Consider the following 26,531-nt stretch of genomic DNA (forward strand, 5'->3'; position numbering starts at 1 on the left):
GGCTCAAGGCAGAAATCAATATAATAAAGAACAACGAAACATTTAAATGAATCAAATTGATGTCAGTTCTTTGAAAATATCAATGATAGACCTCTGGAAAGATTAATCACAAAGAAGAGAAAAAATACAAATAACCAATTACAGAAAAGAAAAAGGGAAATTACTTTCAACACAAGAAATATTTACAGAATTAATATTTTGAAAAACTATGTACTAATTTGAAGTTTTCAAAATAAGCATCGTTATTTGAAAACAGATGAAATGCACAATTTTTAGAAAAATATAAAATGTTAAAAGTAGCACAAAAGGAAATGTAAACTTGAATTAACTGATAAGAACTAAAGAAATTGTAGGCTGGGCATGGTGGCTCGCGCCTGTAATCCTAGCACTTTGGGAGGCCTAGGCGGGCGGATTGCCTGAGCTCAGGAATTTGAGGCCAGCCTGGCCAACATGGTGAAACCCTGTCTCTACTAAAGTACAAAAAAAATAAAAAATAAAAAATAGCCAGGCGTGGCGGCATGCACTGCCCAGGAGGCAGAGCTTCCAGTGAACAGAGATCAGAGATCATGCCACTGCATTCCAGCCTGGGTGACAGAACCAGGCTCCATCTCCCAAAAAAAAAAAAAAAAAAAAAAAGAAATCGTAATGAAAAATCAAAGTTCTCCCTTTTTCTAAAGCCTCAGGCCAAGATGGTGTTATGGATGAATTCTACAAAATTTCAAATGCAAAAAAAAGCTCTTAACATTTTTTGAGGGTTGTATAGTCTTGGTTCCAAAACAAATAGAAAGAGTACAAGAAAAGAAAATTATAGGCACAGTTCACTTTTAAACACAGAAATGAAAATAAAATATTAGCAAGGCCAAATTAATGGTATGTCATAATAATAAATTTTCATTTTTAATTTTCATGAATCTATAGTAGGTATATGTATTTATAGGGTACATGACATGCTTTGATACATTCATGCAATGTGTAATAATCACATCATGTAAAATTAGATATCCTTCCCCTCAAGCATTTATCTTTTGTGTTACAAACAACCCAATTATATTCTTTTAGTTATTAAAAATATGTAATTACATTATTATTGAGTACAATCATCCTGTTGTGCTATCAAATACTGGGTTTTAGTCATTCATTATATATTTTTTGTACCCATTAACCTTTCCCAACATCTCCCCACACTCCCACTGCCCTTCTCAGCCTGTGGTAACCATCCTTCTATGTCTCCATGAGTTCAATTGTTTTGATTTTTAGATCGGACAAATAAGTGAGAATATGTGATGTTTGTCTTTTTGTGCCTGGCCTATTTCATTTGAGCTAATGACCTCCAGTTCCATCCATGTTGTTGCAAATAACAGAATCTCATTCTTTTTTATGGCTGAGTAGTACTTTGTTATGTGTAAGTTCCACATTTTTCAAAATTCATTCATCTGTTGATGGGCACTTAGGTTGATTCCAAATCTTGGCTATTGTGAAGTGCTGCAACAAACATGGGAGTGCAGACATCTCTTTGATATGCTGATTTTATTTCTTTTGAGTATATACCTAGCAGTAGGATTGCTGGATCACATGGTGGCTCTATTTTTAGTTTTTTGAGGAACTTTCAAACTGTTCATCATAGTGGTTGTACTAATTTACATTTCCACCAACACTGTATAAGGGTTCTCTTTTCTCTACATCCTCACCAGCATTTGTTACTACCTGAAGAGGTAGTTTTGACTTGTATTTCTCTGACAATCAATGATTATCAGAGAAATACAAATTTTGTGTGTGTTCTTCAATTTTTTTCATTAGTATTTTACAGTTTTCATTGCAGAGCTCTTTCACCTCTTTGTTAATTTTCATGTACTTGTTTTCTATTTGTATATCTTATTTTGAGAAATGTCTAATCAGATCTTTGTCCCATTTTTAATGGGATAATTTGAGCTCCTTATATATTATACTTATTAATCCCTTGTCAGACAGGTAGTTTGCAAATATTTTCTCCCATTCTGTGGGTTGTCTCTTCACTTTGTTGATTGTTTCCTTTGTGCAGAAGCTTTTTAACTTGATGTGATACCATTTATCTATTTTTGCTTTGGTTGCATGTGCTTGTGGGATATTGCTTAACAAATGTTTGCTCAGACCAATGTCTTGTACAGTTTAGTTTCTTCAATGTTTTTGTGGAGTCGTTTCATAGTTTGAGGTCTTACATGTAAGTCTTTAGTCCATTTTGATTTGATTTTTTTGTATAAGGAGATAGTGACCAGGTTTCATTCATCTGCATGTGGATATACAGTTTTTCCAGTACCATTTATTGAACAAATTGTCTTTTTTCTTAGTGTCTGTTCTTGGCAACTTTGTTGAAAATGAGTTTTACTGTAGGTGTGTAAATTTGTTTCTGGGTTCTCTCTTCTGTTCCACTGGTCTATGTGTCTGTTTTTATGCTAGTACCATACTATTTTGGTTACTATAGCTCTGTGGTGTAATTTGAAGTCAGGTAATGTGATTCTTCCAGTTTTGTTCTTTTTGCTCAGGATAGCTTTGGCTATTCTGGGTATTTTATGATTCCATATACATTTTAGGATTGTTTTTTCTATTTTTGTGAAGAATGTGTTTGGTATTTTGATAGGGATTGCATTAAATCTGCAGATTGCTTTGGGTAGTATGGACGTTTTAACATTATTGATTCTTCCAATCCATAAACATGGAATATCTTTCCATTTTTTGGGTGTCTTCTTCAATTTCTTTCATTAGTGTTTTAGAGTTTTCTTTTCTTTTCTTTTTTTTCTGAGATAGGGTCTCACTCTGTCACCCAGGCTGGAGTGCAGTGGCACAATCTTGGCTCACTGCAACCTCCATCTCCCAGGCTCAAACAATCCTCCCACCTCAGCCTCCTGAGTAGCTGAGATTACAGGCATGCACCACCATGCCTGCCTAATGATTTTTTTTCTTATATTTTTAGTAAGGACAGGGTTTCTCCATGCTGGCCAGGCTGGTCTCGAATTCCTGGCCTCAAGTGATCCACCCGCCTTGGCCTCCCAAAGAGCTGGGATTATAGGCATGAGCCACCACATCCTGCTTAGAGTTTTCACTGTAGAGATCTTTTACCTTTTCGGTTAATTCGTAGGTATTTAATTTTGTTTGTGGTTATTATAAATGGGATTACTTTTTTGATGTATTTTTTTCAGATTGTTCACTATTGGCATGTAGAAATGTTACTGATTTTGTATGTTTATTCTGTATTCTGCAAATTTAACTGAATTTTGTTTATCAGTTCTAATAGTTTTTTGGTGGAGTCTTTAGTTTTTTCTGGATATAAGATCATATCTTCTGGAAAGAAGGATAATTTGAGTTATTCCTTTCAGCTTGGATGCTCTATTTCTTTCTCTTATCTGATTGCTCTAATTAAGACTTCCAGTATTATGTTGAATAACACTGGTAAAAGTGGGCATCCTTCTCATGTTCCAGATCTAAGAGGAAAAGCTTTCAGTTATTCCCCATTTAATATGATACCAACTGTGGGTCTATCATACGTGGCTTTTATTATGTTAAGGTATGTTTCTTCTATACCCAGGTCTTTGAGGTTTTTTTTTTTTATCATGAAGGGGTGGGGAACTTTATCAAATGCTTTTGCAGCATCAAGTGAAATGATTATATGATTTTTGTCCTACAATGTGATATGATATATCACATTGATTGATTTACATATGTTGAACCATCCTTTTATCCTTGGGATGAATCTCACTTGGTTATGATGAATGATCTTTTTAATGTATTGTTGAATTTTGTTTGCTGGATATTTTGTTGAGAATTTTTGCATCAATATTCATAAGAGATATTGGTCTATAGTTTTCTTTCTTTGATGTGTCCTTGTCTGGTTTTGGTATCAGGGTAATACTAGCCTTGTAGAATGAGTTTGGAAGTATTCCCTCTTACTCTATTTATTGGAACAGTTTGAGTAGGATTGGTATTACTTCTTTAAATGTTTAATAGAGTTCAGCAGTGAAGCCATTGGGTCCTGGGGTTTTCTTTACTGGGAGATTTTTTATTGCAGCTTTGATCTCATTATTTTTTATTGGTGAGTTCAGGTTTTGAATTTCTTCATGGTTCAATCTTAGTAGGTTGTTGTGTCTAGGAATTTGTACATTTCTTCTAGATTTTCCAATTTATTGGCATATAGTTGCTCATAGTAGCCACTAATGATCCTTTGACTTTCGCAGTGTCAGTTGTAATGTCTCCTTTTTCATCTCTGATTTTATTTATTTGAGTCATCTCTCTTTTTTTCTTGGTCTAAGCTGAAGACTTGTCAATTTTGTTTATCTTTTCAAAAAACCAGCTTTTTGTTTCACTGATCCTTTTTATTTTGAGACACAGTCTCACTATGTTGTCCGGGCTGGAGTGCAGTAGCATGATCACAGCTCACTGCAGCCTTGACCTCCTGGGCTCAGGTGATCCTCCCACCTCAACCTCCTGAGTAGCTGGTCAGATGTGTATGTATGCCATCACACCTGACTAATTTTTTTGTACTTTTTGTAGAGGTGGGTTTTTGCCATGTTTCCTAGGCTGGTCTTAAACTCCTGAGCTCAAGCCATTCCCCTGCCTTGGCCTCCCAAAGTGCTACAATAAAATTTGAGGCATGAGCCACTGTGCCTGGCTGATACTTTGTATGATTTTCTTCATTTCAATTTCATTTATTTCTGCTCTGATCTTTATTATCTCGTTTCTTCTACTAATTTTTGCATTTGGTTTGCTCTCACTTTTCTAGTTCTTTAAGATGTATCATTAGGTTATTTATTTAAAGTTTTTCTTTTTTTGATATAGGCACTTAAAGTTATAAATTTCCCTGTTAGTACTGCTTTTGATGTATCCTATAGGTTCTGTTTCTATTATCATTTGTTTCAAAAAAAATTTCAATTTCCTTCTTAATTTCTTCATTGACCCACTGGTCATTCAGGGGCATATTGTTTAATTTCTATGTGGTTGTACAGTTTCCAAAATTCCTCTTGTTATTAATTTGTGGTTTTATTCCATTGTGGTCAGAGAAAATGCTTGATATTATTGTAATTTTTAAAATATTTTAAGACTTATTTTGTGACCTAGCATATGGTCTATCCTTAAGAATGATCCACATGCTGAGAAGAAAAATGTGTATTCTGCTGCCATTGGATGAAACATTCTGTAAATATCTATCAGGTCTATTTGTTCTATAGTGCACATTAAGTCTAATTTTTTTATTGTTGATTTTCTCTCTGGGAGATCTGTCCAATGAGGAAAGTGAGGTGTTGAAGTCTCCAGCTATTATTTTGTTGGGGGTCTATCTCTTTTTTTTATCTCTAATAATAATTGCTTTATACATGTAGCTTGCTCCAGTGTTGGATGCATATATACTTACATTTATTATATGCTCTTGCTGAATGGACCCCTTTATCATTATATAATTACTTTCTTGGCTCTTCTTACAGTTTTTGTCTTGAAATCTGTTTTCTATAATATAAATATAACTACTCCTGCTCTTTCTTGGGCTCCATTTGCATGGAATATCTCTTTCCTTCCCTTTATTTTCCAGTTTATGTGAATCTTTGTAGGTAGAGTGTGTTTCTGGTAGGCAACAGATCACTGGGTCCTGTTCTTTCATCCATTTAGCCACTCTGTTTCTTTAGATTGAAGAGTTTAGTCCATTTACATTCACTATTACTGTTGATAACATTGAACTTACTCCTGCCAGTTTGTTATTTATTGTCTCATTGTTTTGCAGTCTTCTTTTCCTTTTTTCCTTCCTGTCATTCTTAAAGTGGAGATGATTTACTCTGGTGGTATGATATAATTTCTTGCTTTTTTATTTTTTGTTTATCATTGTATGTTTTCCAATTTGAAGTTACCATGAAGGTTGCAAATACTATCTTACAGCCCATTATTTTAAGCTGGCGATAACTTAAAACTGATTGCATAAACAAGCAAACAAACACACAAAAAGAAAACTAAAGAAGGGCTACACTTTAATTTTGTCCCCCCACTTTTTAACTTTTTGTTGTTTCTCTTTATGTCTTACTGTTCTGTCCATGTCTTGAAAAATTGATGTAGTTATTATTTTTTATTAGTTCATCATTTAGTCTTTCTACTTAAGTTGATAGAAGTTTACACACCACAACTACAGTGTTATACTATTCTGTGTTTTTCTGTGTCCTTAATATTACCAGTGAGTTTTGTACCTTCAGATGATTTCTTCTTGCTCATTAATATCCTTTCATTTCAGACTGAAGACCACCCTTTAGCATTTCTTGTAGGACAGGTCTGATGTTGATGAAATCCCTCGGTTTTGTTGGTCTGGGAAGGTCTTTATTTCTCTTTCATGCTTAAAGGATATTTTTGCCAAATATACTATTCTAGGATGAAAGATTTTTCTTTCGGCACTTCAAATATGTCATACCAGTTTCTCCTGGCCTGTAAGTTTTCCACTGCAGTTTGCTGTTAGATGTATTGGAGTTCTATTGTATGTTATTTATTTCTTTTCTCTTGCTGTTTTTAAAATTTGTTCTTTATCCCTTGGGAGTTTAATTATTAAATGCCTTGAGGTAGTGTTCTTTGGGTTAAATCTGCTTGATGTTCCATAACCTTCTTGTACCTGAATGTTGATATCTTTCTCTAGGCTTGGGAAGTTCTCCGATGTTATCCCTTTGAATAAACTTTCTATTCCTATTTCTTTCTCTTCCTCCTCTTTAAGGCCAATAACTCTTAGATTGCTTTTGATTCTTTTTATTCTTTTTTCTCTCTGCATATTTTCAAATAGCTTGTCTTCAAGATCAGTAATTCTTTTTTTCTGCTTGATCCATTCTACTATTAAGATATTCTGATGCATTCTTCAATATGTCAATTGCACTTTTCAACTCTAGAATTTCTGCTTGATTCTTTTTAATTATTTCAATCTTTTTGTTAAATTTATCTAACAGAATTCTGAATTCCTTCTCTGTGTTATCTTGAATTTCAGTTTCCTCAGAAGAGCTATTTTGAATTATCTCTCTGAAAGACCATATATCTGTTTCTCCAGGCTTGGTCCCTGGTGACTTATCTAGTTCATTTAGTGGTGTCATGTTTTCCTGGATGTTATTGATGCTTGTAGATGTTTGTTGGTGTCTGGGCATTGAAGAGTTAGGCATTTATTGTAGTCTTCACAGTCTAGGTTTGTGTCTTTCCTTCTTGGAAAGGCTTTCCAGATATTCAAAGGGACTTGTGCCTAGTCCCAATAATACTGTAGTTTTTGTAGACTCACAGAAGTACCACCTTGGTCATCTTTAATATAATCTGGAAGAATTCTCCGGATTACCATACAAAGACTCTTGTTCATTTTCCTTACTTTCTCCCAAACACACAGAGTCTTACTCTCTGTTCTGAGCCACCTGGAACTGGGAGTGTGGTGATGCAAGCACTCCTATGGCCGTCACTACTGGGACTGCACTGGATCAGACTTGAAGCCAGCACAGCACTGAGTCTTGTTCAAGGCCCTTCCCTTCAGGGTAATGAGTTCCCCAAGGCCCTAGGCATGTCCAGAGATGCTGTCTGGGAGTCAGGGTTTGAAGTAAAAAACCTTAGCAAATTACCTGATGCTCTATTTTATGGCACCTAAGCTGGCACTCAAATCACAATACAAAGTCCCTCCCGCTCTTCCCTTCCCTTTTTACAGGCAGAGGGACCTCTCTCTGTGGCCACCACCACCACCAACCCATAGGGGATTCTGCCAGGCCACTGCTGATGTCACTTAAAGCCCAAGTGCTCTTCAGTCAGCTTGTGATGGATGCTGCCAGGCCTGGGACTCACCCTGCGGGGCAGTGGGCTCTCCTTTTGCCCAGGGCATTTCCAGAAATGTCATCCAAGAGCCTAGGCCTGGACTCAGGGACTCCAAGAGACTGCTCTACCCCACCTTGGCAGAGCTGGTACCTACGGTGCAAGACAAAGTCCCATTTACTTTTCCCTCTGCTTTTCTCAAACAGAAGGAGTCTCCCACCATAGTTGCCACGGCTGGGAATGTGTGGCGTTTCCCCTGAAGCTAGCATGTCTCAGAGCCCAAGAACCATTGTGTACTCCCTGGGTATCACTGCCGGTTATTCAGGGCCCAAGGGCTCTTTCGTTAGCAGATGATAAAACCTGCTTGGACTTATCTTTCCCTTTAAGAAAAAGGGTATCCTTTTGGCCCAAGGTGTGTCTTGAAATGTGGTTTGGGAGCTAGGGTCTGGAATAGGGGCTTCATGACTCTACCTGGTACACTATCCTACCGTGACTGAGCTGGTATCCAAAATGCAAGACAAAGTCCTCTTTATTCTTCACTCTGCCCTCCTCAAGCAGAAGGAAGGAGTCACTTTCATTGCTTCGAGCTGCACTGCCTGGAGTTGTGGGGAGGAGTAGCACAAGCACTTCCTTAGCTGCGCCCACTGGTGTCTCCCTAGGTCACCTAGTTCTCACTAGGTACCACCCTAATTCGCTGACTCTCAGCCCAGCCTTGCACTAGGAGTTGCCTAGGAACTGCAGTCCTTGTGTCCTAGACTGCCTTTCAAGTTTACCTAGGCCCTCAGAGCACTTCAGCCTGCAGTAGCGAGGCTTGCTGAAAAACTCAAGTTCTTACCGCTGGGATGAGCGATTCCCTCTGGCTAGGGCTATTCCAAATGCTCCCTCTGGTGTGCAGGTGATGGTTAGACCAGCAAGGCTTTATTTTCCACTGTGACGGGGCAGCACCCAGTTCAATGTAAAATCCCCAAGTTGCTGCATTTTCCCTCCCCAAAGTGCACAGATTCTCCCTCTCTCTGCACCTCTCTCTGCTGACAGCAGATGGAGGAGGTGTGGTATCCATGATTCAAGACTGTCTCTCCTGCACTCCTCAATGCCTCTTTCAGTGATACGAAGTTAAAAGCAGGTATTATGATTCCTCACCTAATTTTTGGTTCTTGGGATGGTGCTTTTCCATGGGCAGGTAGTTATTAAAATTTGGTGTTCCAGTAAAAGGGATGAAAGGTGTAGGATTCTATTCCACCATCTTGCTCTGCCCCTAACAATAATTTTTGTTATAAAGTAAGATATTATTATCTTAGAGATAACACAAAATTAGGACAGTTTTATCTCCATAAAAGCAAGGATGAGTCTGCGCCAGGTGCACCTTATCGCCATGCCTCAGAAAATTGAGGAAATCAAGGGTTTTCTGCTTACAGCCTGGTGAAAGGATGCCAAATCTGTCAAGATCAAGAAAAATAAGGACAATATGAAGTTTAAAGTTCCAAGCAGCAGATTCCTTTATACCCTGATCATCACTGACAAAGAGAACGCAGAGAAACTGAACTAGTCCCTCCCCCCTGGTTTGGCAGTGAAGGAGCTGAAATGAACCAGACACACTGATCTAAACTGTATTAAAATATTAAAAATCCTTTAAAACAAGAAAGCAAGGATGATTCAACATCAGAAAATGAGCCAATGTAACTCACCACATGAATACACTAAAGGAGAAAAACTATAGGATGATCGTAATAGAACCAGAAAAAGCATTGGATAAAATTTAATAACCTCATGATTAAAAATTAAAACTCTTAGAAAATCAGGTCTGAAAGAGAATGTTCTAATTTATAAAGGTCACGTGACAAATACCTACAATAAACATTATATTTGCTGGAAAGATTGTAGAATTCCATCTAAGATAGAAAACCCCCAAAGCACTAACCTGAGGCTAAAATTGATGGATTTAATTACATAAAAATAAGCTTTTCTGTTTTTATGAAAATAGTCATGGATAAAAGTAACAGAGAACTGATGAGGAGTTTGGGAATTCCAGTAGAAATCTAGTAAAAGGAAAAAAACGTGATTCATGAGAAAAAGAAACTAAAATGATAATTTTTAAATGATATCTAACTTATGACAAGATGCTCAGACTCGTTTGGGGTTTGTAAGAGATGAAAGTGTAAACGATAGTAACTTCAAATCTATCAGATTAGCACAACTTACAAAGTTGGAACTCCAGCCAAATGTTGCAGGGAGATGGGGATGGGGGATGTAAAGATACTCATGCAGTGCTGTTGGGGATGTGGACTGTTGGAGCCACACTGGAGAGCCTCTGGTCCTATTTGGTCAAATTAAGAATATGCATATCCTCTGACCCAGCAATCCAGATGGGGAATCCAGAAGATTGTAGTGAGTGGGATGTCTGGGTTCTCATCCCAGAGAAAGTCTCACACAGGTCTATAGTGGGGCATATATGAAGATGTTCATTGTTTTACAGGGAGGTGTCAGCAATCTGTGGTTTCTTACTGGGTGACTGGAGAAGCGCTTGTACTGGATGTGCACTAGGGAGTATTATTAAGCAGTTAAACAACAGACTTGATATATGTGCAGCAACATGAAGAGACTCCTGAGTGAAAAAGTGAGGAATAGAATGAAGTGAATGATGCCACACAATTTGTGTACATTGAAAGTACTTTCATACAAGACATCAATCTTTGTTATATAAGAAATCTATAAATACATGCATACTGAGCCTTGCATGGATCAGTGAGAATAGTGAATGATGAGCTAAGGATTTTGATTTGAAATCTAACATTGAATTTACAAAGGAAGGGAGGGAAGAAGAAGGCAGGAAGAAATCCCATGGGGCCAGTTGGTGTCTGGTGAGGCTATCTTAAGGGTGGTCTCCAAAGAGGGTGGTCCACCATCTTGCTCTACAAGGATGGCCTCTAGGAATTGCTTTTTGAAGGAGTAATTGAAAGAGGGGAATTCAAGGTGGATCCATCCATGGAAAATTCCAACCAGAAGGGAAGTGTTAAGATCAGGTGGACAGAGATAGACGGGCTAAATCTGGGAATCCTATTTAACTAGTCAGATGTTAGAAAGAGAGAGACCCCTGCAGATTTGGAAATAGAGACCTGTAAAGCTGATCCATGGGGTTCTGTCAGAGGTTGGTGAGGGATACAGGAAAGACATCTCTGAATCAAGTGTGCAGACGTTGTGAGGCAGGGAGGACGTTCCCTATTCACAGTGCTGGCAGCCCACACTGGCTCAAAGGGGCCAAACGTGCCTCAGTGTATTGGGGGTGGAGGGTTTATTGTAGAAACAGTAACTTAAAGTGAATATAAATGTAAAGTAAGGCACAGAGGTATATAGTTATGAGAACTCAAGTCCTGATAAAAGAGATGATAAGATTGTACATGTTCTGAAACACTTCCCTAAAGGACCTGAAGACCTCAGCAAGTAAGGCTCCAGGTAATGCACTGAAACAATTCTCTGATATAAAAATACTTATAGCCAATCTCTGTTTGTTTTTATTTTTCTATAAACAAAATCATGCTTGGATATTTCTTTCTAACGTCCCTTCCTGTATATGTATCTATAGCTATCAATTATGTTCCAGAAGAATAGGCTTTAAAAAATTTTCTTATCTTGGATCCCTATATTCTAGGCTAGAGGGCCCTGAAATAATTTATTTTAACTATTCATATTGCTGGTCTTTAAGGACCAGTAGGTGCTCAGCATGTCACCATGGAAACCAGTGCAAGTGCTGCCAGATTTTATTGATCTTTTCTATCTAAAACTGTCCTGCTGATGTGACTGTTAAAGATGGGAGACCCAGACAGTGGCCAGGATGAATTCCAAATATAACCCAAGGATCCCAAGAGTCCAGAAATGTCACATTGAAAAACAACATAACCAGCTGGCTGGCTGTCCCTCAGGGATGCCTCTACAGGGATGCTTTGGAAAAAAGAGCCTCCATAGATCCCTTAAGCTGACTCTTCCTTCTCCTTGGCAGGGTGAGAAATAACTTCCCTTGTCCGCACCTAGACCTTACTGCTGTACCTTTTCAGAATAGGTAAGGGATATTCATTCTGCAACCTTTGGGGTTCCATCTTTACAGAGATGCCTTTTGTGGCACATTGTATGTAGACAGCCAGCCCAGGGCCTTGAACCAAGAGTCTTGGCAACTATCATAGTGAGATGTGGATATATATTTTTAAAGTAGCTTGATAGAAACAGACATTCACTTACTCAGTTTTTACAGGAAAGAAACACACTGTTCATCCAAGGTGGATTAAAAAAGATATAGTGCAAAATTCTACATACGTTGTAAAAAATTATCCCGTGTGCAATTACAAGCTTAATATACCATCATCCTTAACATCACAATGGGCCTCAACCTGCTCACCACCCCAGACATTCCTGCCAGATGGCATGTTCTGTGAGGAGGACCAATGCCAGCCTTGCTAATGCTCATCACCCCTGGCCCAATGCAGCCCAGGACCACCGAAGGATTCAATGAATATTTAGACATCATCCCTCTTGCTACTCTGGACTGTAATTGGCTCTTGAATAAATGAGTGAATAACACCTTGCTGACTAGTTAGTTCTCTCTTAAATTAGTTGTTGATGCAGTAGTTCTCAGACTTTTGGATTTCTCAGACCAGTAACATTTCAAAACTATACATAATGATGGTAAATTAGAGTTTGCAAAATAAGGACTAATAACAAAACAGAATGAAATAACACATAAACACCTCTATGATGACCACTTCCTAGGAGAAGCTTTTTCTTTCTTTTTTTAACTTTAGAAAACATCTTGTACCATAAAAAGGCAGAAAAGATCTAATTTTAGAATAAAAGTAAGTTCTTTAAATCTACCAAATTTAGATTTCTAGGCTGGGCGCGGTGGCTCACATCTGTGATCCTAGCACTTTGGGAGGCCGAGGTGGGGGGATCACCTGAGGTCAGGAGTTTGAGACCAGCCTGGCCAACATGGTGAAACTCCATCTCTACTAAAAATACAAAAAAAAAAAAAAAAAAAAATTAGCTGGGCATGGTGGCGGGCGCCTGTAATCCCAGCTACTCGGGAGGCTGAGGCAGGAGAATCACTTGAACCCAGGAGGCGGAGGTTGCAGTGAGCCGAGATTGCATCATTATACTCCAGCCTGAGCAACAAGCGTGAAACTCCATCTTAAAAAAAAAAAATTTAGCTTTCTGAAAGACTTTTTGTGATGTCCTTATTTTCTGCTTTTCATCACAGACCAGTGAAAACTTTGTCATGGATCAGGACTGGTTCTTTGACCAGTGTTTGGAAACCAAATATCAATGAACTATTTGCCTAAAATATTTTCAGGACTAAATCATTTTCTACTTTTGTATTCTCTGCCTAGTGTTGTATTAGTTGGTTTCTAGTTTCAACATTAAAAAAACTATTCATTCCTTTTAGATAAAAGAGATCTATATTCTTCCCCTCTGTAGGTTGATTATTGGCCTAAAATATTTTCTGTTGTTATTATTTCCTTCTTTTTTTTCTTCTCTGCCTTGTGCTATCTGATTTTTTCCTATTTTATGGAGAATGGTTTTACAAGGTAAGGTATCCCTCTTCCGTTTGAAACTTATTGCTACCATCTGATATCCTCCTAATTCCTTTTACTCAAGGAGCTTAACATGCTTTGCATAGTATCCCTTAATCTTCTAATCTAACATTCTCTACTTGGTGGAGGAGGAGGCAGGCATGTAACAAGGCCCAGCTTTGGTGATTTGGGTGTAAAACATTTTCTATCAACTTCTTCTAAATTGCGAACTTCTCCAAGGAGACTATGAAGTTGAGTAATGGGTTCAGGTTGCTTGGGGGACACTTGAATACGGTTCTCTAACTCCTGGCTTCGGTATCCAGAGGCTATTGCTGCCTTTACAAAACTGCTTGGCTGACTAGGTCCTGGGAGAGTTTGTCCCTCTAGTGGTTCCATCTCATTTTTGCAAGGAATAATGTGCCTATCTACAAGAAAATATTTACTGTTAAAAAAAGATAAATGTATTGCTCATGGTAAGAAAAGAATACCATTAAAGGTGTTATTTCTTCTTATAAAATCAATTTTGTGATGGGATACTCAGCATTTTGCTTTCTTTTTCCTGGAAAGGAGTGAACCCTCACTGTTTCTGAGAAGACGTCAAAGATAGCAAACCGTGCTAAGAACACCACCTAGCGTTTAACTTTGAAGTGACTGCTTGCTGCACCAGGCGACACGATTAATTTTAAGCTTTCCTCATCTGCTAATAAGAGGAAATGGTCCACTGTGTTGATTGTTCATTTTGATTTTTGCTTTGAAATTGAATTTACCTGTGATCTTAGCTTTTGAGTACTAATATTACGGATGTTTTTATTTTCCAGATAAGCGCATGAGCACATGATTTGGTTTTGTTAGTTTAAAAGAGGATTGACTTTGAAGTTCAGGCTCGATGCTCCTGAAAATTGATGAATTAGGTCTCTGATTTCACCATGTCCAACAAGCCTTCCCTGACCTTTCTTCCAAACTGATTTTCTGCTGTATGGCAGTAGCCCCATCTTTCCATTTTTTGAGACTATGCATAGACATCATCGCCCTTGCTACTCTGGACTATAATTGGCTCCTCACTGTTTCTCATGCAATCGGGAACACATTCCTCGTGGGTATGTACCAGGTTTCAAGACCTGTGGTGTATCCTGAACCTAGCACATGGAGCTGCTTGATCAATACAGTTGAATGAAATGAAGGAATGAATATAAGAAAAAGTTTTTCTAAATAAGATGATAGGGCAGGATTCATTTTTGTCTTTGTAGTTCTCAGCTTTCTCCTATGTTCAGTCAAGTATTCCATCTTGAAATAGCTGAATTTAATTAAACTAACAACTCCATGTAAGATCTTAGCAGGATAACAAAAATCATGGTTTGAGGGCAAAACCTTAAATTCAAAGGTGAATGAAGCTTTGATGATGGTTAGGATACATCTGCCTTTAAAAATTGGATTACCTGCTCTGTCTGGTAAATTCGAGGCAGACATAACTGTTCTTCTTCTGTACCAACATCCCCAAACACCCTGACCTGTAAAAAAAAAAAAAAAAAGTGAAGTTTCTCATTTGCAGCAGGGACTAGAGCACAGGAATACAAGAGGAATAGAAATGGGAAGTCTGGAAAAGGCAAAATCTCCTTTGAAGAATGTCCAGGTCTCCTTCCCAGACCCACTGCTGACCTGGAATAAGTTCCCAATCATTCCCTGAAATTAAAAAATGTAGTCTTCTTGTTCCTTAAAGAGAGATGCTCCTTCTCCAACCCTGAAGATGTGACACAGGACCAAAGTTATTCTCCTACCTGACGTAGAAGCCTGAGGCCTGGCAGAGCCTGCTTCTGTGCCTCTGAGAGCCCAGTTCCTCTGAATCTGACTCAGAAAGCAGCCTTATTTTAACTAGCCAGGCCAGCCTATCCTCTCACTTTCTCCCTACCTAATAGAACCCCGTCTGGGGAAGGAGTAGCCATATATCTATCTGATGTGTGAAAATAATGAAACAAAGAAAAATCCTCTAAATTTCCCAACTTCCTTTGCAGATAGAAGTAGCCAAGTTTTGGCTGGTGAAATAGAAGTGGAAGTTGTTGAGAGGAACTTCCTAGAGAAGCTCCTTAAAAAGGGGTTGACTCCCATGGCATACTGTTTTGTCCACTGCTCTTCTCATTCTTCTTGTCTGGAGCTTGAACAGGATGGCTAGAACTCTGGTAGCCATCTTGAGGCCACTAGACAACCTTTAAAGATGACTGAACAGAAATGTAAAAGGAGTCTAAGTCCCTGATGAATTGTGAGCTACCGTTCCCACCCTGGACCTCCCATGTCCACATTCTTCATTACCTGAGAAAAATAAGTTTCCTAATTTGTTTAAACCTATGTTTTGGGGGACCTCTTTTACTTGGAGCTTAACACAATTCTTAACTGATACAAAGGGCTTTAGTAAAAAACATACTTATATTTTAAATCTGCTTAGCTCTCATATTCAATCTGTTCCTATAGTCATTAGAAAAAAAGTGTTGTGCAAAAGCCAAAATTGACAAATGGGATCTAATTAAACTAAAGAGCTTCTGCACAGCAAAAGAAACGATCATCAGAGTGAATAGGCAGCCTACAGAATGGGAGAAAATTTTTGCAATCTACTCATCTGGCAAAGGGCTAATATCCAGAATCTACAATGAACGCCAACAAATTTACAAGAAAAAACAAACAACCCCATCAAAAAGTGGGAAAAGGATATGAACAGACACTTCTCAAAAGAAGACATTTATGCAGCCAAAAGACACATGAAAAAATGCTCACTATCACTGGCCATCAGAGAAATGCAAATCAAAACCACAATGAGATACCATCTCACACCAGTTAGAACGGCGATCATTAAGAAGTCAGGAAACAATAGGTGCTGGAGAGGATGTGGAGAAATAGGAACACTTTTACACTGTTGGTGGGACTGTAAACTAGTTCAACCATTGTGGAAGTCAGTGTGGCGATTCCTCAGAGATCTAGAACTAGAAATACCATTTGACCCAGCCATCCCATTACTGGGTATATACCCAAAGGACTATAAATCATGCTGCTATAAAGACACATGCACACATGCATAGGGTTAATACAAATATGAACACCAATAAAAGTTCAATGTGGGCAATTTTGCTCCCAGAACCTCCAGTGTTTAGCCAGTTCTCCTATGGCCTGGACACAGGTGGTAAGGTTATTCTTCAGGCTCTATTGATATGGTTACCAGGGAAATCACTCCCAAAGGCTTACACCCTTGGCTCTAGCTCAGTCAGACAGTACAGTCCTACTGCTGAGAATGCCAGAGCCCTTAGTTCTCCAGACTTTGTTTAATTGGTTTAGTTGCCTGGAGCAAAGCTTCTCCTCAGCACACCCCCTTGACTTCTCACCCTTCCAGACCCTAGCTCATACATTACTTCCTGTCTTAGCTTTACCTTGGTACCCATGAATAAAAAGTGAGTCCCTCCTAGAAAACATCAGGCATACTTTCTCTGAGCCTTTACAATTATTTGTATCCTATTCACAATAGGAAAGACTTGGAACCAACCCAAATGTCCAACAATGATAGACTGGATTAAGCAAATGTGGCACATATACACCATGGAATACTATGCAGCCATAAAAAATGGTGAGTTCATGCCCTTTGTAGGGACATGGATGAAATTGGAAATCATCATTCTCAGTAAACTATCGCAAGGACAAAAAACCAAACACCGCATGTTCTCACTCATAGGTGGGAACTGAACAATGAGAACACATGGACACAGGAAGGGGAACATCACACTCTGGGGCCTGTTGTGGGTTGGGGGGAGGGGGGAGGGATAGCATTAGGAGATATACCTAATGTGAATGACGAGTTACTGTGTGCAGCATACCAACATGGCACATGTATACATATGTAACAAACCTGCACGTTGTGCACATGTACCCTAAAAGTTAAAGTATATATATAAAAAAGAAAACAGACAATAAAGAAAATTAATAAAAAAAAAAAAGAAAAAAAGTGTTGTAGAGTTTGGAATAATTTTCCAGACAACCGATGGGCCCATGATTTGGGGAAGATGAAGGGCTGATCTTTTTGAAAAAGGAGCCATCCACATGTAATGCCTATCCTGAGGAATGAATAATTCTTAGAGGGGCTAGTAGAGCAAATGGTTTAGCTGGGATTGGGTCAACCATTTGGAACAGTATTGAATCAGTTGTAGAGGGTGGAAGTTCTTTTCATCTCAGGATAATTAATCCCATGTGCAATGTTGGACAAAATTACCTGATCCTAATTAGCAAGAGTCATGTGGCCTTCAGAATATGATTTATGCTATAAAATTGAAAGAAATTACATACACAGTCCTGAATGGAAGATCATGTCTCACAATTTCTCTTGCAGGGAAAAGGTGGTTAGGAATATGAGATTTGGAAGAATATGAGATTAGGGTCATATTCACCTCAGTTCGAACCTGGCTCAGTTCATTATTTTGACACAATTATTTACATTGCTAAACCTGTATTCTCATCTATAGATTGGGGTATATACTCATAGTCCCAACTTAAAGTATACTTGTAAGGATTAAGTGAGGTTTACTCATACTTACTGAACCTCCTGGTATATGAGCAGGTGCTTAATACAAATATGAACACCAATAAAAGTTCAATGTGGGCAATTTTGCTCCCAGAACCTCCAGTGTTTAGCCAGTTCTCCTATGGCCTGGACACAGGTGGTAAGGTTATTCTTCAGGCTCTATTGATATGGTTACCAGGGAAATCACTCCCAAAGGCTTACACCCTTGGCTCTAGCTCAGTCAGACAGTACAGTCCTACTGCTGAGAATGCCAGAGCCCTTAGTTCTCCAGACTTTGTTTAATTGGTTTAGTTGCCTGGAGCAAAGCTTCTCCTCAACACACCCCCTTGACTTATCACCCTTCCAGACCCTAGCTCATACATTACTTCCTGTCTTAGCTTTACCTTGGTACCCATGAATAAAAAGTGAGTCCCTCCTAGAAAACATCAGGCATACTTTCTCTGAGCCTTTACAATTATTTGTATCCCCTGCCAGGCTGTGTGCTCCTGAAAGGCAGGGATGATGAGTTATTCATCTTCATCTCCCAACACTTACTTTATACCTGGCATGTAGTAGGCCATCAGCAAATGTTTATAGGAACAAAATGTTCAATGTTGTGAACATTTATTGCTCCTGGATGGAACGAGAGAGAGCTTTTCCATCTCTCAGCCTTCAATGTTATTGTTTTATTTCAGCTAAATCCCCAGAAAGAGCATTACAAAGAGAGAGAAGCAACACTGGGGTAATGACCTTTCCACGGGTCTAAGCACACAAGAGAGAAGCAGGGAGGTGTCAGTTGTTAAATAATCAATGCGAGAGGCCCTTGAATGAGGCAGAAGGAACGTTCTCTAGGGACACTCCAGACGGCCAATATGAAGCTGTGGTTTTGGATGAGTTTGGCTAATTACTTTGTCCTTTGATAAAGATAGCGCCCCCTCAAGAGTATTCATGGGGAGACAACGTCCCCCAACCTCCAGATTTTATATGGATGGAACTTCCAAGCAACCACTGCTAATTTTTGCCTTCCCAATCCCCTGCCATGATTGTTTTAAAGAATAAATAATACACAAAGTTCGAACACTTGTGAAGGTGGCACAGATCTACAGCATCACATTACATCTCAAATAATAGGTCCTTGGAGACACAGAGGTCAATCTTATTGAGGGAGCAGCTGTTTCATTTAAGAATGTATCTATGCATGTGTACATGGCACTCTGGTGGGAGGTCCTTACTGAGATCTTTTTCTGCACTGGAGGTTACACAGAGTAGAGATAGTGTCCTGGCGGAAGAAGCCTCTGCATTTTTCTAGGGCCAAGTTCAAATAAGAAGTAATTCTTGATGTTAGACTCTCTAGTTCCAGAAGTGAGAGATGCTGGCTGAGGTTCGGTCCTGCCCAACAAGAGATATAAGGGGGAGGTCAAGGCCAAACTTCTTTTGTGGGGGGCACACTAAAGAGAGGTCAGTCCTTCATTTCTATTTCCCTCTGGGGATAGGAGGGTGAACACAAATTGTTTCTCTTCCTAAAGTCCAGAGAAGACGACTTCCCAAATTACCAGCTGTGAGTGACATTTCTTTTCCTGGCTAACCAGCCACCAGGTTTCCTGACCTACCCTGTGTTATTTGAGAAGGGCACAACCAGGCAGAGAAGAATGGGCAGAACCACTCTCTCAGGATTCTGGTTTCTGATAAGCCCAGAAGACGTGATGAGCCTGTGCCCCAGATTGGGGCTGCAGATGATGTGTGGGTTTGGCGACCCCAGGTGTATTAATCCCTTCTCACACTGCTATAAAGAACTATCTGAGACTGGGTAATTTATGAAGAAAACAAATTTAATTGACTCACAATTCTGCAGGCTTAACAGGAAGCATGACTGAGAGGCCAAGAAACTTACATTCATGGTGGAAGGTGAAGGGGAAGCAAGCACCTTCTTCACATAGTGGCAGGAGAGAGAGAGAGAGCAAAGGGGGAAGTGCCACATACTTTTAAATGATCAGATCTCGTGAGAACTCACTCACTATCATGAGAACAGCATAGGGAAATCCACCCCCATGATCCAGTCACCTCCCACCAGGTCCCTGCCCCAACACTTTGGGAATTACAATTCAACATGAGATTTGGGTGGGGACACAGAGCCAAACCATATCACCAAGCTTGCTGGGGATTGCCAGGGGGATAACGAAAGAGACATGTTCTATCAGGAAAATGTGGCTGTGAGGACAGTGCTTGTGGATTAAAAGTAGATAGAGTCAAGTATCCCATTCTTAGAGATTGTTACAATTTCCATCAGTAACCATGGAGGAGACTATAGTCTAGAAGATAGATTAGTGGCCACAAGTTTACAGAAAGGGAGTCCCTTAGTTTGGGCTACTATAATACATTGTCATAGACTGAGTGGCTTATAAACAACAGAAATTTATATCTCAGAGTTATGGGGGCTGGAAATCTGAGATCAGGGTGCCAACATGGGTGGGTTCTGGTGAAGATCTTCCAGGTTGCAGACTGGAATCTTTTTGTTGTGTCCTCACATGGAAGACAGAGGGTGAGGGAGTTCTCTAGTGTCTTTAAAAAAAAAACGGGCATTAATCCCTCCACCCTCATGACCTAACCACCTCCTAAAGGCCCCACCTTCAAAGAATATCACATTTTGGGTTAGGATTTTAACATATGAATTTTTGGGGAAGGAGGCAAACATTCAGTCCATAACAGTAGGCAAATAACTTCATCACAACCAGCCTCAAAGGGAAACTTTCCCCTGCTCGCCTCCCTTCCCAGTGCCGGAGAAGTATTAATAACTGTTGGAAAGATGTCAGAGGGAAAAAAAATGAGCCACACACCCCCCTATTCAGGGAAAGGGAGCAGCTTTGAATCAAATGCAACATTGAAATTTTAAAATACATAGGTCTTCATAACCAGATGAGACTGTTTCAATCACTGAAAATGAATAAAAACTTATAGAATTGGATTAAGATGTTTTAAGGGTAGCCACCACCCAGTGGAAAAATGGGGACTTTAATAGAAAGCAGTGAGAGCAGTTAACTGGAAAATAAAATAAAATAATTCACACTTATACGCCAATGAATCAAATTCCTTCCTAAACTGGTTACATTTGTACATATGTAAACATTTATACTCTGCTTTTTCTAAAAGTCATTTAAGGCCATTTTTAAAGATGAGGGTCAATTTAAATTTGTTTATTTATAGATGAGCCCCAAATATCTGTGCCCAGTTACTGTGACTAGTTTTGATTTAAGAACTTCTTTAGAGCATGAACTTTGTCTGCTAAACCTGAGTAGCACCCAGCTCAGAACCTTAGCACAAGGGGCCATGACAAAAAGCCTTTTGATGAGAATAATGATAATGCCTGCACTAACCACGTAAGAGTTAATAATTTTCATTGTAAGTAGGCTGGTGTTAATTCATTTGTATTTTCTATAAGTAGTGAAATGTCTGCAGAAATCTGTCCCAGATGTGATCTTCCCGACAGTTGCCTGGATGTGTTCACCGACTGTTACAGGGATTTGGGGAGGGGATCGACTTCTCCCTGACGGTGATGCCTCAGTAAGTTAGCAATTACATCGCACCATCCCTGGAGCTGCTTGCTAAAGGCAATGGAAGAAACCTTTCTGGAGGAGGGAGTTTAATTTTTCAAAATTTTGAAATAAACGCAGATTTACAGGAGGGAAAATAGTACAGAGAGTTCCCATATAATCTTCACCCAGCTTTGTCTAATGTTAATGTCTTACATATTGATAATACATTTGTCAAAACTAAGAAATTAGCAAGGTTAAAATCCTGTGAGCTAAATAAAGACTTTACCTAGTTTATTAATCTGTCTTCACGCTGCTGATAAAGACATACCTGAGACTGGGTAATTTATAAAGAAAAAGAGGTTTAATGGACTCACAGTTCCATGTGGCTAGGGAGGCCTCATAATCGTGGTGGAAGGAGAAAGACACCTCTTACACGGCAGCAGACAAGAGAGAATGAGGATCAAGTGAAAGGGGAACTCCTTATAAAACCATCAGATCTCGTGAGTCTTATTCACTACCACAGGAGCAGTATGGGGAAAACTGACCCATGATTCAATTATCTCCTACCGGGTCCCTCCCACAACACATAGGAATCATGGGAGCTATCATTCAAGATGAGGTCTGGGTGAGGGCACAGAGACAAACCATATCACCTAGTTTCTCAGCTAATGCCCCCTTTTTTCTCCAAGACAATCCAAGAAAATTCTCAATCTGGGGCCCCCCATTGCATTTCATTGTCGGATTTCCGCAGTTTCAGATGAGATAACTTGTAAACTGAGGAGTCTCTTCTTGAGGTCTTGTTCTCTGGTCTTTGGCCCCGGTCCCAGGACTAAAGGGCTGAGGCTGGGAGCATGGCAGGGGAGGCCTCTTCACTTCCCTGCTAGAATGGTCTTAAGTTGAACGGAAGAATCCCAGAACACACCTGCTGGGGATGCTTGTGTCCTTCTCTACTTTATGAAGTCACCAAAGATAGGTTAATTGTGGTTCTCACAGTTTTCCTTTGGAATTACCTGGCCAGGGTAGGCAAGTGTCAGGATTCCAGCTCCGCTGGATTACAGAGACTTTGAAGGACCAGAGACAAAATTGCAGCAGCTGGATTTTATGTCGTGGTCATACCACCTCCCATTCTTCCCTTCCTCTCCTCACAGCTAGTGCTTCTCTGCATAAGAATTGCCTCTTTGCTCTCATATCTATCCCTCTCTTCCTTCCTGTTCTGTTCTATATTCAAGAGGACAGTCCTTGCACACTACACGTACCAGGCTCCTTTGCCAATCGAGGTATGATTAATTCAGCCAACACAGGCACTGTTGGGAGATGGAGGAGCAGAAGGGAGAGAGATTCCCCCTCTTTCCTTTGAGCTTTGGGTGTTCAAGTGGCTAGGCAGCCACACATGGCTGCTTCTCTTGCTGGTGGCCCTGGCTCTGGTCTCTGGCAGTGCCACCTCTGCCCTCTATCTTTCCAGCAGCCGAGGCTGTGGCCACTCCCAGCTGTTGCTGACTTCTTGTGGCTTCAGTGTCCCCTACAATACTTTTCATTTTTTTTCCTGCACCATATGGAACTACCTGGAATGGATTCTGTTCCCCTGACCTGCCTAGTTGGTATATAGACCCATCACTTCTCCTTTCCCATACACCCCTCCCACCTTCTTCCTTTCTAAGGCTAGCATAAGGAGAGCTGAAGGACTAAGTCTCACTAAAACTGCTCAAGGGATTTGTTATCGCAGGCAGGAACAGGAAACACTCCATCAGGTAAGGGTTCCAGGGTTCAGTGACCTGCATGTGGCAGAAAGCTCTATTTTCTTCCTTGGTCTTATGCCCTTGCCAATAACCCTTCATGTGACCTGGTGACAAGCATTATTCTGTATTAGGTTAAACCAAGGAATGGCTATCTTCAAGTATTTTTGATCTATAAAAATGGCAGTTTCATACGACTTGACCTAATAAAAAAAGAAGTAGATAGGGAAAAGATAACAAATACATTGTTAACAATAATTGATAGCCAGTAATAAAGCTAACACTGTGTGTTCACCATGCACAAGGCATCATGAGGTGCTTCAAACAGTGTCAACAATTGCAGACCCAGCCAGACACCTGCCCAAGTGCTTAATGTCTATCAAATCACTTAATCTTCAAAACAACCCTGCCGGGACAGTACTATTATATTCCATTTTATGAATACAGTACAAAAATGTTAAATAACTTGCTTAACGTCACACAGTAAGGGGCAGGCTTGGGATTTGAAGCCAGGCAGCTGGTCTCAACCACTACACTCTATGTTGTCTTGAACTAGATGGGGTTATTTCTATTTTACAGATGAGGAAGCTGAGAAACAGAGAGGTTAAATAATCTGCCCTATGTCACACAGCTAGAAATGAGCTAAGATGGCATTAGAACCCAGTGGCACCCAACTCCCAAGCCTAATTGCCTCCCCCCTTCCATGCCTCTCTTGCACCAGTTTGTCCTTCGAGGTCTCTAACACTCCATTTCACTGGATTCTCTTATCTTTGCTTACAAAAGGTAATAATGTGTGGATTTCAACACATACCCCTTGCACGCCAATCTTTTGGTGAATTTATTGAGTTTCCCTTCTATGATACCCTGGGGCCTTACCTGTGTATGAAACTAATTCAGAAGGAAATTACTGTGGCTTGTATTAAGACCTCTGCCAGGTAAGGGATCAAAGTATCTCTTTCAAATGATATTCTAGGCAGAGTCAGACCTATCCTATTCCCTTTATTTCCTTCTTATAAAATTGGGCATTTAATGACCTTGTTTACACAGTGTATAAGTGTTTGTATGTCATATATGCACAGTGCCAAGAAGCACAGACATTATTTCTCTGGGCAACACATTCCATGTCAGTTTAGTGGTGATGTAGGGTAGGACCCCTGAGGTATCTGTCCAAAGATCCAGTGATCTAGGTCAGATGTTAACACGATCAGTGTGGAACTGCAAGGGTGCTGTAGCATTTAAATTGGCCATAAGAGGGCTCCATTTCTTTTCCCTAAATGTCCATAGTGATAATAGCTTTTGGGGCCACAGATGTGAAATGCTATTCTGGACACAGTAATTAAACCACATTTAGTGTAATTTACCAAAAATAAGTGAAACGGTTTGTTTGGTGGAACAATAAAGTCTATCATTTCTTTAACCTCCAAATACAAAGAGGGAAACCTTTTAATAAAATGAATTTGTTTCTCAACAGGCATTCACAGGGATTTCTCTCTTTTCTGTTTGGATGATGGCATTTGAAAAACAGTAATTCCATATTACATTTTCTTAATATTCCTCTCCTTTTTTTTGCAGTTGAGCATCGTAATAAATATTTCTGAAAAAGTGATAGTAATTGAGATGTCAAATGATCTTGAGCTTCCTTTTTAAGGCTGTATTAATCAGTGTGTAGTCAGGAAACCAAAAACCACATCTGATATTTTAACGGAGGGAATTTAATATGGAGAATTGATCACATAGGTATGGGAGGGATGAAGGAACAAAAGTAACCACTAAAGGAACCAGTAATTGCGGAAGTAGCAACTACCCATAGGGCTGAGGAAACAAAGCTCAGGGGAAGGGGCATTGCCTGTGGTTCTGTCAATGCTGAAATAGATGGACACTATCAATGCCAGGGTGAGGGGTCCCTGCTCGGGTAATGGTTGGGAGGAACAGCAGCTTCCTACCCCAGGCCTTCTGATATCCCACTAGTGTTCCCTACTATAGAACATAACAGAGAGCCAACTCCCCAAAAGAGAGATCTATAGATAGCCCCAGCATCACTGAACAGAATACAGAAAGGTAGCTTTGGAGCTATGAGGTAATAGCTTAATAATTCACACAGTCTACCCCTTTGGCTATTCACATACCATGTTTGAAGTTGTATACAGAAATAATAACTTTTTGCTTTGGCTATAGATGCTGTCATTTTCCATTAGCTTTTATATTGGAGATGGGTATACTAAGAAATACTCTGGGGAAACTCTTGTGTTCTAAATAGAGTTTTATAAAAGAAATCTGATTTCTCTTAGTAACCAGGATCTACCAGTACAGTAACCCCCTACCTGCTAAGTCAGTGGGGATAGGAGCCCCAGGTGATTCACTGACACTCTCAACTTCTGAATCAGTGGAACAATTTGTGTGTCACCTGGTACAAACATTTCTCTATTATGAATATAGACCTCTGCGCCAGGTGTGGTGGTTGACTCTTGTAATCCCAATGCCTTGGGAGGCTGAGGGAGGAGGATCACTTGAGCCCAGGAGTACAAGACAAGCCTGAACAACATAGGGACACCCTGCCTCTACAAAAAAATAAAAAATTATCTGGGCATGGTGGCGCACACCTGTGGTCCCAGCTACTCTTGAGGCTGAGGTGGGAGGATTGCTTGAGCTTGGGAGGTTGAGACTTCAGTGAGCAGTGATCTTGCCACTGCACTCCAGCTTCCAACCAGAAGAGCCCAGAGTTTTAGGAACAGAAAGCAAGCATTCTGGGAGTGGCTATTAAGGATACTAGTGAGATAAGCCACTCCCACTTTCATCCTTGCTTTCTGGACCCATATGTTCTGGCTAAGGAAGAAATTGGACCATGTATTCATCACTGATTCAAAGCACATGAGGCATCTCGAAAGACAGAACCTTGACCTTCAGAGTATTCTCCCAAATTGTGCTGTAATTGAGGCTTCCATAGGCCATTCCACTTTTTATAAGGCCAGCTGCTTCAGGGTGATGGGCATGTGATGAAATCAGTGAATTCCATGGACATGAGCCCCTTGTCACAATTTTTGTGTGTGTGTATGTGGAATGAATTCTTTGGTCAGAAGCAATACTTTGTGGAATTCTATGCATGCAAATAAGGCATTATGCAAATTTAAAAATGAAAGCTTTGTTAAGCATGGGTTTTTGTGATGGCCAATACATATCTCAGCAGAGAATAATGTATTTGATAACAATGTGCTAAAAATAAAGCTACATCTGCCCTCTGTCCTGCCCATCCTCCCTTACAGACTTTCTTTGTTTCAAGGTAGGGCTTCTGTTTATTTGAGGACAGATATTTATGGGCCAAGGGCCTTATGGAAGGCAAGTCAGCTTTTCATAATGCGTACATTTCAACATATGCCTGTTAAGAAGAAAAGGTAAAATAAGAATGAGGATGAGGTCATAT

At 39.8% G+C, this 26,531-nt stretch overlaps 1 long non-coding RNA gene and 1 pseudogene across 1 annotated transcript in view; one reads left to right on the plus strand and one right to left on the minus strand.

The window, feature by feature from the left end:
* LOC129532913 (uncharacterized) overlaps window positions 1-14,828 on the minus strand; it is a 65,886-nt gene extending 51,058 nt beyond the window's left edge. Inside the window, exon 1 of the long non-coding RNA XR_008678846.1 lies at window positions 14,756-14,828. This is a non-coding gene — a long non-coding RNA (uncharacterized lncRNA). The remainder of the gene's footprint in view (window positions 1-14,755) is intronic.
* LOC101126735 (large ribosomal subunit protein eL38-like) lies at window positions 9,137-9,349 on the plus strand (annotated as a pseudogene).
* Window positions 14,829-26,531: the final 11,703 nt, after the last annotated feature.

The sequence above is a fragment of the Gorilla gorilla genome, chromosome 3 (genome assembly GCF_029281585.2).
Source record: "Gorilla gorilla gorilla isolate KB3781 chromosome 3, NHGRI_mGorGor1-v2.1_pri, whole genome shotgun sequence".
NCBI lineage: Eukaryota > Metazoa > Chordata > Mammalia > Primates > Hominidae > Gorilla > Gorilla gorilla.